Raw genomic sequence first — 11,328 nt, 5'->3', positions numbered from 1 at the left:
TTCTGTTTTGATTGACTTGAGGTAAATGATGTGGCACATAGTTACAACACACAACAGTAAATGAGCGCTATTATGAGTAGAAAGCTAAACTTTGTATATCAGAATATTGAGATTTGCACAAGTAGAGATTAAAGTAGGTTTGTGGAATGTATGTATTTGCCTTTGGGTTCTCTCTTTCTCTCTATTATATGTGTTTATTTTATTATTATTATTTATATAATAGTTTATGTGAGTCTTTGTGTCTCATGTTAGCAGGGTTGGAAAAAATTACAGAGAAAACTGAATGCTTTTCAATTCAAACTTACAAACTGGGGATAATGCTGTGTTCCATTTGAACTCTGATGTTAGAATGTCAGAGTTCTAAGTAGGAAATTTAAACTAAAACCCTCCCACAAGTCGGATTGAGCACTCTAAAAGTAGGGAGAGCATCAAGAGTTCAGAATCCAAAATGGCTGCCCACACAACTGTGTAAAAGGAGTTGTATCATACAGTTTATTAGCGTTTCTAATATGTTTTAATTAAATCAGCTGAAAATACATTACTGTCAAACTGCACTATGTGGATGTGTTTCCATTGTGTTTGGATGCGTAAAATATAGTATATTGTGCTGTTAATAAATGGTATCGCTAACAATGCTAACTAGGAACAAGATAATACGCTCAGCTCATTCCTATCTCCGACATCCGGCTTTTGAACACAGCATTTGTCTAGTGGATAGAATGACCCTCCCTCTTTCCCATGTGACTCAACAAAATGGTTGCCAGCACAGGTGTCTGTTAATTAACATATTAGGACTGGTAGGCAAACGTATCCTTAGCATGTAGTTTAGGATCATAAGTGTGACTGACTTCCCACACATTAATCTTTTCACTCAGCTCCTGAAGTCCTAACCAATGGAAATGCTTGTTTGGCTAGCACTACCTGCCTACAGGCACCACGGAAGAAAGAATCCTGACGTCATAAAATATAAAAAAATATTTTGTTTTATTATATGAAACTACAAATAATTCCTTAGACATTATTGAAAGCCCTGAGGGTTCCACACTGGTGCAATTATTCAGATTAAATGGGATGTCTATGATTGTGGAGAATCTCTTTTCTTTGGGTTTGTTTATGTTCAAAAGCTTCATGTATTTTAAGGTGGAATGGTATGTTTGAAGGGACAAATATGACTGTTGTTTATACATGGCTGAAGTTTAACATATCTGTAACTCGAGTTGTTTTGTTTTGTAGCACTTGTGGTCTGTGATTTCTTTTATGCAGTTAGCGCTCTCCTGAATTTAAAGATCTGTTCCATCTACGGCAAAAATAAATCAATATTACTTACCAGTGGAGCAGGAATAGGGTAATATCCTCATCTCGGTTCATATGTTTGGAAGTCTCTTCATTGTCTAATGCCGTTTTACTGCAGTGAGCACAGAGAGAATGCCTAACATAGTAGTAGACACTTTATTTTTTACCCATTTACAGACACTGGAGCTTTGTAAACACATTAGACCGTTTTAGAGTACACAAACCGAATGAAAAGCTAGCAAATTGTGAGGAAATATCCTCAGAATTTTATAAAAAGTATTTTTGATTCACTTAACATAAAACACCTCTTTTAAAAATTAAGTAAAGTACAAATCACTCAAAATAATACTTGTTTATAGCAACAAAGTATAATACTTGTTTATAGCAACAAAGTAGTTTTTCTCCCCTCCATTTGAACTAATATTTGTTTCTGTCCAAACGATGTCCATGTGTATTTTAATTGGACGAATTCCAAGGTTACATTAGCAAAGCATGATTGCACATTTAGCCATTTCCGCACTTTCAAAGCTGTGTATGTGTGTGCCAGATTTCTCTCACAGTGTGAAGACCAAACTCTAACACACATTTCAGGATGACAAATGACGTTATGTTCGAGTTAGGAAAGGTCTTCATAAAATGAATGTAAGTCAGTGGAAACATATTTTTATATCAGTGTGTTTGTGCCAGGTTAGTGTAATGTTAAGTTTGAGGTTGAGGTTTGGATTAGGGTTAGGCGAGTGGTACATGTTAGGACAAGTCTTTGCGAAATTAATGGAAATCTGTGAAAAGTCCCATCAATGCATGAACACAAACATGAGTGTGTGTGTATGTGAAAGAGAAAGAAAGTGAGAGTGTGAACTAGTGTTGGAAGATCCACACTCATGGGCAGCAGAATTACACACATACACACATGAAATAGTGCAAATGAATAAGTTGATATTGTTATGAAAGTAAAAGGCCTGGTGCTATGACATTACAATTGAAGCCATTTATGTAGGTTGGAGGCTTGTTTCTCCTAGAGTAGCCATCTTAATTTGTAGTTTGTTGCCCTTTTTCTGTAATAATTATTACGTGTCTTTAAGTGTCTTTAAATATATGGACATTTTGTTTCCTCATGGCATAGTTATTTGACCATAGCTGTCATATATGGAGCAATATGTACATTCTGGATTGTACCATTTTTACACATTACTTCAAATATATTTATCTAAAAAGCATGAGGGAAATTCAGTTAAACATGCCTTGACTTGTTTTTGGCATGGTTATTTCAATGTTATGTTGCAATCTTCCAGTGATAATATCTGTTTAACAGCCTTCCCCACAGTGTATCCCCAGTAAATGATACACTGCATATCCAAACGTTTCTAGACACCTGTTTAAAACTCCGTACTCCATAACAGGGAATTTGTCCCCCTTTAAGCTGCAGTAACTCTATTCATCTTGAATGATTTTATACTAGATGTTGGAACACTAATGTAAGAATCTGAATGCATTCAGCCATAAGAGAATGAGAGAGGTCCAATACTGATCTTAGATCATTTAAGTTCATCCCAAATATACTGGATGGTGCTGCATCACTCCAGGTCAACTGTTCCTCAAATTCATTATAAAGTGGTACTTTTGGACATATAATGTAGCATGGTTTTGATTTGTTTTGAAATGGCTTTTATGTTTGAGTGTTTTAAAACATGCATGAAATGCCTTGAAAGTGAAGTGAAGTGAAGTGATTTCATTTCGCATCATCATTTGGAACCAATGTACATATGATCAGATTTTGATAGTTTAGTAGTATATATATATATATATATTTTAATTTATTATTCTTTTCACTGCAGACTTCAGGCTCAGGGTCATACAGTGGCCAACTGACTGTTTGTTATATTAAGTGTATCAGCAATTTTAAAAATTACTGGACACAGTTTTTACTGAAAGGATCCCTCCATACATCATATGTGCACTGTTGACCATGTTAAAGAAGCAATCAGTCTTTTAATCTCCAAAATGTAGCAAACGATATTCATGAAAATAATGACTTTTTTTTCAATAACATGCAGCTCACCTGAGATAAAAAATATAATTTCTATAACAGGGGTGGCATGGTGGCGCAGCAGGTAGTGTCGTAGTCACACAACTCCAGGGACCTGGAGGTTGTGGGTTCAAGTCCCCCTCCGGGTGACTGTCTGTGAGGAGTTTGGTGTCCCTGTGTCCGCGTGGGTCCAAAGGTGTGTGTGAGTGTGTGTCACCCTGTGAAGGACTGGCGCCCCCTCCAGGGTGTGTTCCCGCCTTGCGCCCAGTGATTCCGAGTAGGCTCCAGACCCACCCTGAATTGGTGGACCCACGCTGAATTGGATAAGTGGTTACAGACAACGAATAAATGATGAAATTCTATACATACGTATGCTCCATAGAGGGGGTCCACCACATTGTGGCATGCATGTTTAAAATAGGTTACAGGGTATTGATACATCTGTGTCAAAGGCAACTAGGTGTCAGTATAATGGTTGTTTCATAAAGTGACTGATTTCTTCTTTGATGTGTAATCCTGTTTTTATGGTTGGATGTCATTTGGATTTAGTTGTACAAGTATGCCTTAATATTTCATAACTAAGAAACTCCTCAAGCAATATAATCATGTCATAGCGAGGGGAAGGGATGGGAGGTGGGTGGTAAATTTAAAGGAGCAATCAGTCATTTTCTGCAATGATTCTTCTTCATATCATGAAACAGTCAGTATACTGATCACTATGTGGCATGGATGTATCAGGGCTGCATATGGCCTCCTGCCTATGGGTAATCTTCTGTTAATCAAGGTAAAGCAAAGCAGTTTGATTTACATCTCGTAATTAACACTTAAAAAGAACAAAAGGAATAAGTATACATAAATATGGTCATTATTTTATATCATTTATTTATTTATTTTTGCATTATTTTGGTGATATAAATGACATATTGCAATTTTAACGTGGTCCACCTTCAGACTTTTACCATGGTACTTGAACTGTATTTACAACTCCTCTCCAGGAGATGGCTGTATTCCTGCCTAGAGTTATAGGTCTGGAGAAATGAGTCAGTGGGTCACACATATAATACTCCACTAGCGCCACCTGCTGGCCAGTTTGGCTCTGATAATGGATTTTGAGAACAGCGGATGGTGACACGTCCCAATATTTACACTTTAAAAACCTCAAACACGTTCTCTCTGTCCTCTTTGTCTCAAAACGTATTTTTCTGCAATGTAAAGCAATGTACCGTACTATTACTATTATATGCGTGTGAGTAGTCATATGGGTGTAAATGTACTTTTCTCTTCCTCCTTTCAATTTTTCATTTACAGAAAAATGAAGTGGGAAAAACTGGCATGCTTTTCTCAAATTTTAGCCATCATTTGTTATTCTTTTTCCCATAATTTACAGGTAATTTTGGTTTTATTTAAATAGTATGCATGCTCTTTTGTATTTTTCAACTGTACGAAGTATATATTTACCTCTTTTCTTTTTTTTTTTTTACATTAACCAGTTTTTGTTTTTTATTTATTTTTAAATGAATATTGAGAAGACCACAGATCCCAAATTGTGCCATCAATATATATATATATATCACTCTCTGAGATTCCATACATTTTGTATGACACCCAGCAAGAAGCAAATAACAGAATCGAACCTCAGATATTGTTTTTTTTTTTTTTTTTTGGCGTATTCTTGTAAAAGCCAGACCCCAGACTGTGCCGTGCTGTTTTGTATTTTATTTATTTATTTATTTTTTGGTTGTTTTTTTTTGTTTTGTTTTTGTTTTTGCAGTGCTTGAGCAATTTTTATATGTAGAAAATACTTATTTGATTTTCATGACATGTAAAGAAATAGGACTGTGCTTTTAAGAAACTGTCCACTTAAGAAATGATTTGTTGTACGGTAAACATTTGTTGTCTCTGTAACCTCTAATAAAAAACTGCAACTTTTGCTTCACTTTTCTTGCTTGTAATACTAACTGTAGACATATGCAATACATATAAACACTCAAATATGCATTCTTAAATGTTAACTCCTCTTGGATGTCTTATTACGATAAATAACACACACTGATCGGTGCGTGTAAGTTCACATTTGTTCACTGAGACCCCAAGCTTAAAAGTAGTAAATTGTAATACTGACACTCCACATTAAAAACACTGGAGGGAGTTGTCTACCCCAACACCTTCCTTCCCAGACTGCGTTCACATAGGTTGCCAGATTGAATAAAACTGGACCTACACACACGAGCGTAAGTCAAATTTAAGAACTTTGGACTTTCATAGCAAAAAAAAAAAAAAAGTATATATATATATATATATATATATATATATATAATATTTATTCAAAAAACATCATAAATGATATAATTCACTTATTTGCACAGAAAAGTATGCCTCATTTCACTAAAGCATCTACCTATTTTAGTGAAAGGCAAAAAGGGAATGAACCACCACGTTTTTCTTTTATTTACTCGCTTTATATTTCACTATCCATTGCCACCTTAAATATTTCACACTGATGTTACTCCTTATTGATTTATCTCCTTTCAACCTTAAATGTCACTTTAGGAGGCAGGTATTTATTTCTTATTCACAATTTTCACACTCACAGTTAGTTCCACCTAAAATGAATCATTTTACAAAGCTAATATTGGTGTTGTTCACCAGCTTCTAATTTGAATTTTCTGTTCCACATTTAATAGGCAACTATGCAAGGATAAATTTAGCTTTTGAAACACAAAAATTATTCCTCACTTTAGTGATAAAAAACAGTCAGGATCACGGGCGGACTGATGGAGGCGGACGCACTCGCTAAAACACAGTACTTTATTAAGAAATCTAACTAAACAAAGAGACTTTAACAGAAAGACAACAAACAGGGAGCCAAGCAGGCAAAACTGGACACGGGGAGCTAAACAGGGCAAACGGGACTGACAGACTAAAGAGATAACCAGACTACAAAACGAAACAACGACAGAGGACATGAAACGATGACGTGGAAAACAATGACGGAGAAACTGCAGAGACAGACAGACTTGATAACATGGCATGGCCGACAAGAGGAAGTGATACAAGGGGACTTAAATACTTAACACAGACGAGACACACCTCACACAGATAACGAAGGGGAGGAGGAAAGGCGGGACATAGGCGGAGACATGGACAACACAAAACAGAGCCATGTGCTGAGAGAGCACATGGCGGGGAAAACAGACCTGACATGACGAGGGCGTGACAAACACACAAAACACTGCATTTGCATCTCTTAATCTACTGGTTTTCCTCACTTTATTTCTTTGAAACACACAAACCACAAAGTTTACATCCATAATCTGCAGTTATTTTTCACTTTATTTGTTTAAAACACACAAACTACATACTTTACACCTTTTATCCATACATACATGTTTGTACAGTATTAGAAAAAAAGGTACTGTAGGGGTACATTATTAGTCACTAAAGTTACAAACAGTGTAAATATACCTTTAAAGGTACAACAGTGATTAAAAGTCCAGTTGTGTTCCTTAAAGGTACATTACATTCTCTTCTCCAGAAGAAGAGGGGGATATCTGTAATCTTTCATTATACAACTGTGTCAAATAAAAGAACATAATATAAGTCCTGGAGATGAAACGGGGCATATGAAATCAACACAAATTAAAAATTTACAATTATTATAGAATAAGTTACAATTATGTTCTCTGATTAAAAGTTCAGACATGTACCACCACAGAAACAGCAAAAGGTACCACTACAGTGACAAATTTTCTGACAATGTACATTTATAGGTTTTCAGAAATTACTTGCTTCATTTTTTCAGTTACTGTCCAGGAGAAAATTAGCCATGGCATCTGTCTGCTAGTTTTGCTGAGTTCTTTTTTTTTTTTTTTTTTAAACGTCCTCAGTACTCTCACTTTATTCAGTCTCTATTTATGGAGCTTTTTAGAAGGATTCCAAGGATTTTAATGTCCGGTAGAATCTAATGTTATGTCTGTTTGAATGCTCTCTTCTATGACTGCAGCATGCAGTATTTGTGTCTATTATTGTGTTTCATACCTGGCAACCCAGTCTGTGGAAATTTTACTGGGATTTGATAGTGGGCGGGATCACATGAAGCATCGACAGAGTTCACCTCTGGGATGGACACTCTTCAAAGAGAATATCCTGGCTGCAGCACTGCTGTAACAGATGCCAAGGCTTCAACTTATTATTTTCTTTATCTCTGATGACACACAATGGTCATTTTATGATTGAGGACAGTAAATATATTACATATTTCTCCTTTAAACTCTAGTAGCTCCATTCCTGCTGTGTAGTCCACCATGTAGGTCATGAAATAAAGGCTTCTAAATGAATTAAAAAAAAACTAACTGTCTTGGTCCGGTATGCTAGGCTTTCTCTCTTTCTCTGCTCAAGGCAGAGGAATCTGTTTTTTTTAAGACAACGGAGAGAACTCCAAACATTGAAAAGCACCAACCAACATGAGGATATTGCTCCTTTCCTGCTCCATAGGTTGGTAATATTGATGTATTTTTGCTGTTTCAGATCACTTAAGGTGGAAATGTCTCTAAACTCGAGATGGCCTTTCGGAGAGTGCTAAAAAATCAAACAAGTTGCAAATGAGTTTCTATGGAAATTCATACAGTGATTAAAAACATACAATTTTGAGAAGAAGCAACTGAATGTAAACAACCATAGAGAACTGTGTTTCCCTTCAATGTTAGATGTTCTTTTTAAGCTACAAGCAAACGTTTATTTCTTGGAATAGATGTGCTGGAACCTCTTCAAAACACCATGGGGTAATGCTACCATTGTGGTAAAAACAAATGTGGAAGCTGCTGTTAGTTTGTGCTGGAGCTCTGCATTTCATGGTGATTGACTGCTCTCTTTGGCCAGTCAGCTATCTACAGAGTTTACACGTCACACTGTAGTACCTACTCGGCTCAATTGGAACTGACTGGAAGCGATCAGGCACTAAAAAGTACCTAGATCCAGATTGGGCTTGTGGAAAAGCAAAATAACAGAGCCAATTATTATTTTATTATTATTATTTTTAATGATTTTAAATAGACTTTATTGGTACATTAAACCTTAGGTTCATATTGTTCAAGTACGTCTTATGGTTTATTATTATTATTATTTTGTGTGATTATTTTTCTACCATAAGTTCAGGAAGTGTTACAAATATACAGAGTAAACTAATGAAATTTGAATAATAAAAAGGTTTTTGCAAGCCTTTTACCATCGGAAATAACTTGGAGCAGATAAGAATAAGTTTAGACCATAAATATCCCCAGTAGATTGCACCTTCCTGTCTTTCTGACAGAAGAAGTGTCTTACATAAGTGGTACAGCCATTTCCCCATTACATAATACTTATGTACACAGTGCTTGAATAACTTGTGAAGGTGATAAAACCAGCTGTGGCTGTGGGTTAAAATGTAAAGATTGTGACATGCAGTGAACTTTGGATAAGCTTGTCAGTGCCCTAAAGGGTTGTACTATGTACAGTGTAAATATCACATACTCCAAGGAACATCTGGGTTCATCTGGATCCATCCAGTCTGATTCTCCAAAAAAAAGAAAAAGGCCAAAACTAAAGATAGCATTCAGAGCTGCTTTAGCAATCATTTGTCTTCCCTCCTTTTCTTACTGTCATTAAATATGTAAAAGTAGAGTGATATTTCTGAGGAAATGTGATTGTAAATAAGTGAAAAACAGAAGTTTTCAAGCTCAACTTCTGCTTGAGATCTGAAAAAAATATCCCATATATCTTTGTTCAGCTTTCCACTGTGAGAAGACAACTGAAAGGAGACAGTTACTGAGAAAAGAAAATAGACAATAGAGAATTAAATAGAGAGTGCTATTGGGACAATATCGGGACAATGGACTCACCACTTCAAAGCCCCAACCTCAATATCACTGAATGTATTTGGGATCATTTGAGTAAAGAGAAGCAGAAAAAGCAAACAATTCTGGAAGACTAAACTTCTCACAAATAGAATGGAAGCTATAAAAAGGTGGACAAAGTATATACAAAAAAAAACTTATTTGTAGATTTGTGGGTAATAAAACAACATTGATTTTTTTACAGTGAAATATTAATAGCTTTTAATATCTATTATTTCACTTAAAATTATATAAATGATGACAAACACTGATCATAGAATTTGGCCAAATGTTTTACATGGAGTGTTTATAAACACACTACTACAAACATGATCCTGGAAATGTTTTAGAAAAATCGTAGAATATCTTTCAGTTTCAGAATAGTTATTGCTAGGCACCCGAGACATAAATACAACACATACAGCACTGTGTAATAGTTTTAAGCACAATAAAGCTATTTATCTGAGCAATTACAGTTTATTTGCTTAAAAAATAAAATATTCTTCATGTGCATATGTTGGTTTAACCCTTTCCACATATGTCCTCATGACAGTCCAGTATAATTTGAGGTTATCATCCAATACCTATTTTTAACCCATTAATAAAGACTGATTTATGTTCAATCAACTGCGCTGTTGATTAAACAAATCCACACGATCAATATGAATATCCAGATACAATCTTTATTCTGCACACTTGCTCCCTTTTACTATATCCCAACGGAGGCGGCGTCCCCTGCCGCTTCTGCACCCGTGACTGTGGCCCCGGCCGCTCCAGGTCATGTCCGTAGGAGATCCCAGGCTGGTTCCTCAGATTTCCCCACAGACATTTGCCAGTCCTGGGCATCCCCCAGTTGTTTTGATTCCCATGTCTCTTCCTGTCCTGATTCCTGTCTCTGTCCTCATCCCTGTACCTGTGTCTGCCTTTGTCTCTGTACCCGTCCCTGTCACTGTGTTCATGTCAGTCTCTGTTAACGTCCTGGTCCCTGTTCCCCTGCCAAGTTCTGTCCAGTCCCCTGTTAATCCAGTCCAGTCCCCTTTTCAGTCTACTGTCTTATCACCTGTCTCTTCTGCTGTCTTGTCTCAAGTCCAGTCCACTGTCCTGTCCACTGTTCTGTCACCTTCTTCTGTCCAGCCTTCTGTCTCTAGTCCCGTTCTGGCCCAAGTCTTGTCTCCATTGTCTACGCATGTCCAGTCTCAATCCCTGTTCAGTATCCAGCCCAATGTTCAACACCCTGTCTTGTCACATGCCCCTGTCCAATCTTTTGTCTCTGGTTCTGTCCTGTCCTCAGTCATGTCCCTCGTTCCTAAACCTGTTCAGTCCCCAGTCTTGTCTCAGTTCCAGTCCAATGTGTAACTCCAGTCTCCTGTCAAGTCTTGTGTTTCCACTCCCGTGCTGTCTAGTCCGTTCCAGTCTCTAGTCCCGTCTCCTATATCCGGTCCTGTCTTGTCCCCAGCTTCTGTGTCTGTTCCTGTCTTGTCTTGAGTCCTGTCACCCGTTGGTTAGTTGTCTTGTCTTGTTTTCCATGCCCTCTCCTGTGCCAGCTCCTGGGGGGTTTAGGTGTACGCGCCCTGGGAATTGCACATTCGGGGGAGGCATCTCTCATGCCCTCATCCTGTCATGTCTGTTTTCCCTGCCGTGTGCTCTCTTAGCACATGGCTCTGTTTGTTGTTGTCCATGTCTCTGCCCTAGTTCCGCCTTTGTTCCACCTCCTCGTCTGTGTCTCATTTGTTACCCTGCCCTCTCATTATCTGTCTCAGGTGCGTCTCGTCTGTGTTTAGTATTTAAGTCCCCTTGTATCACTTCCTCTTGTCATTGTTTTCCATGTCGTCATTTTGTTTCGTTTCCAAGTCTAGTCTGTCTCTGCTGTTCTTTGTTTCATTTCCTCCATCTTGATTTGTCTTTCAGTCATTGTGTTTCCTTTCTTTCGAAGTCTATCAGTTTTGTTGTTCTTTTGTAAATAAAGTTTGTTGTGTATTAGCCTGTGCGTCCGCCTACGTCAGTCTGCCCTCCGCGATCCTGACAAGATGAAGCCTGGGCGCATTCCCAAGATGGCCTTTAAGCAGACAGACATTTTAGGATTCATACTTAAGACTTTGTTTTGTGCTACCTCCTTTAATCTCTCCTTAAGGAACAAAT

The sequence above is a fragment of the Hoplias malabaricus genome, chromosome 10 (assembly GCF_029633855.1).
Source record: "Hoplias malabaricus isolate fHopMal1 chromosome 10, fHopMal1.hap1, whole genome shotgun sequence".
Taxonomy (NCBI): domain Eukaryota; kingdom Metazoa; phylum Chordata; class Actinopteri; order Characiformes; family Erythrinidae; genus Hoplias; species Hoplias malabaricus.
This window is presented reverse-complemented; position numbering follows the sequence as displayed.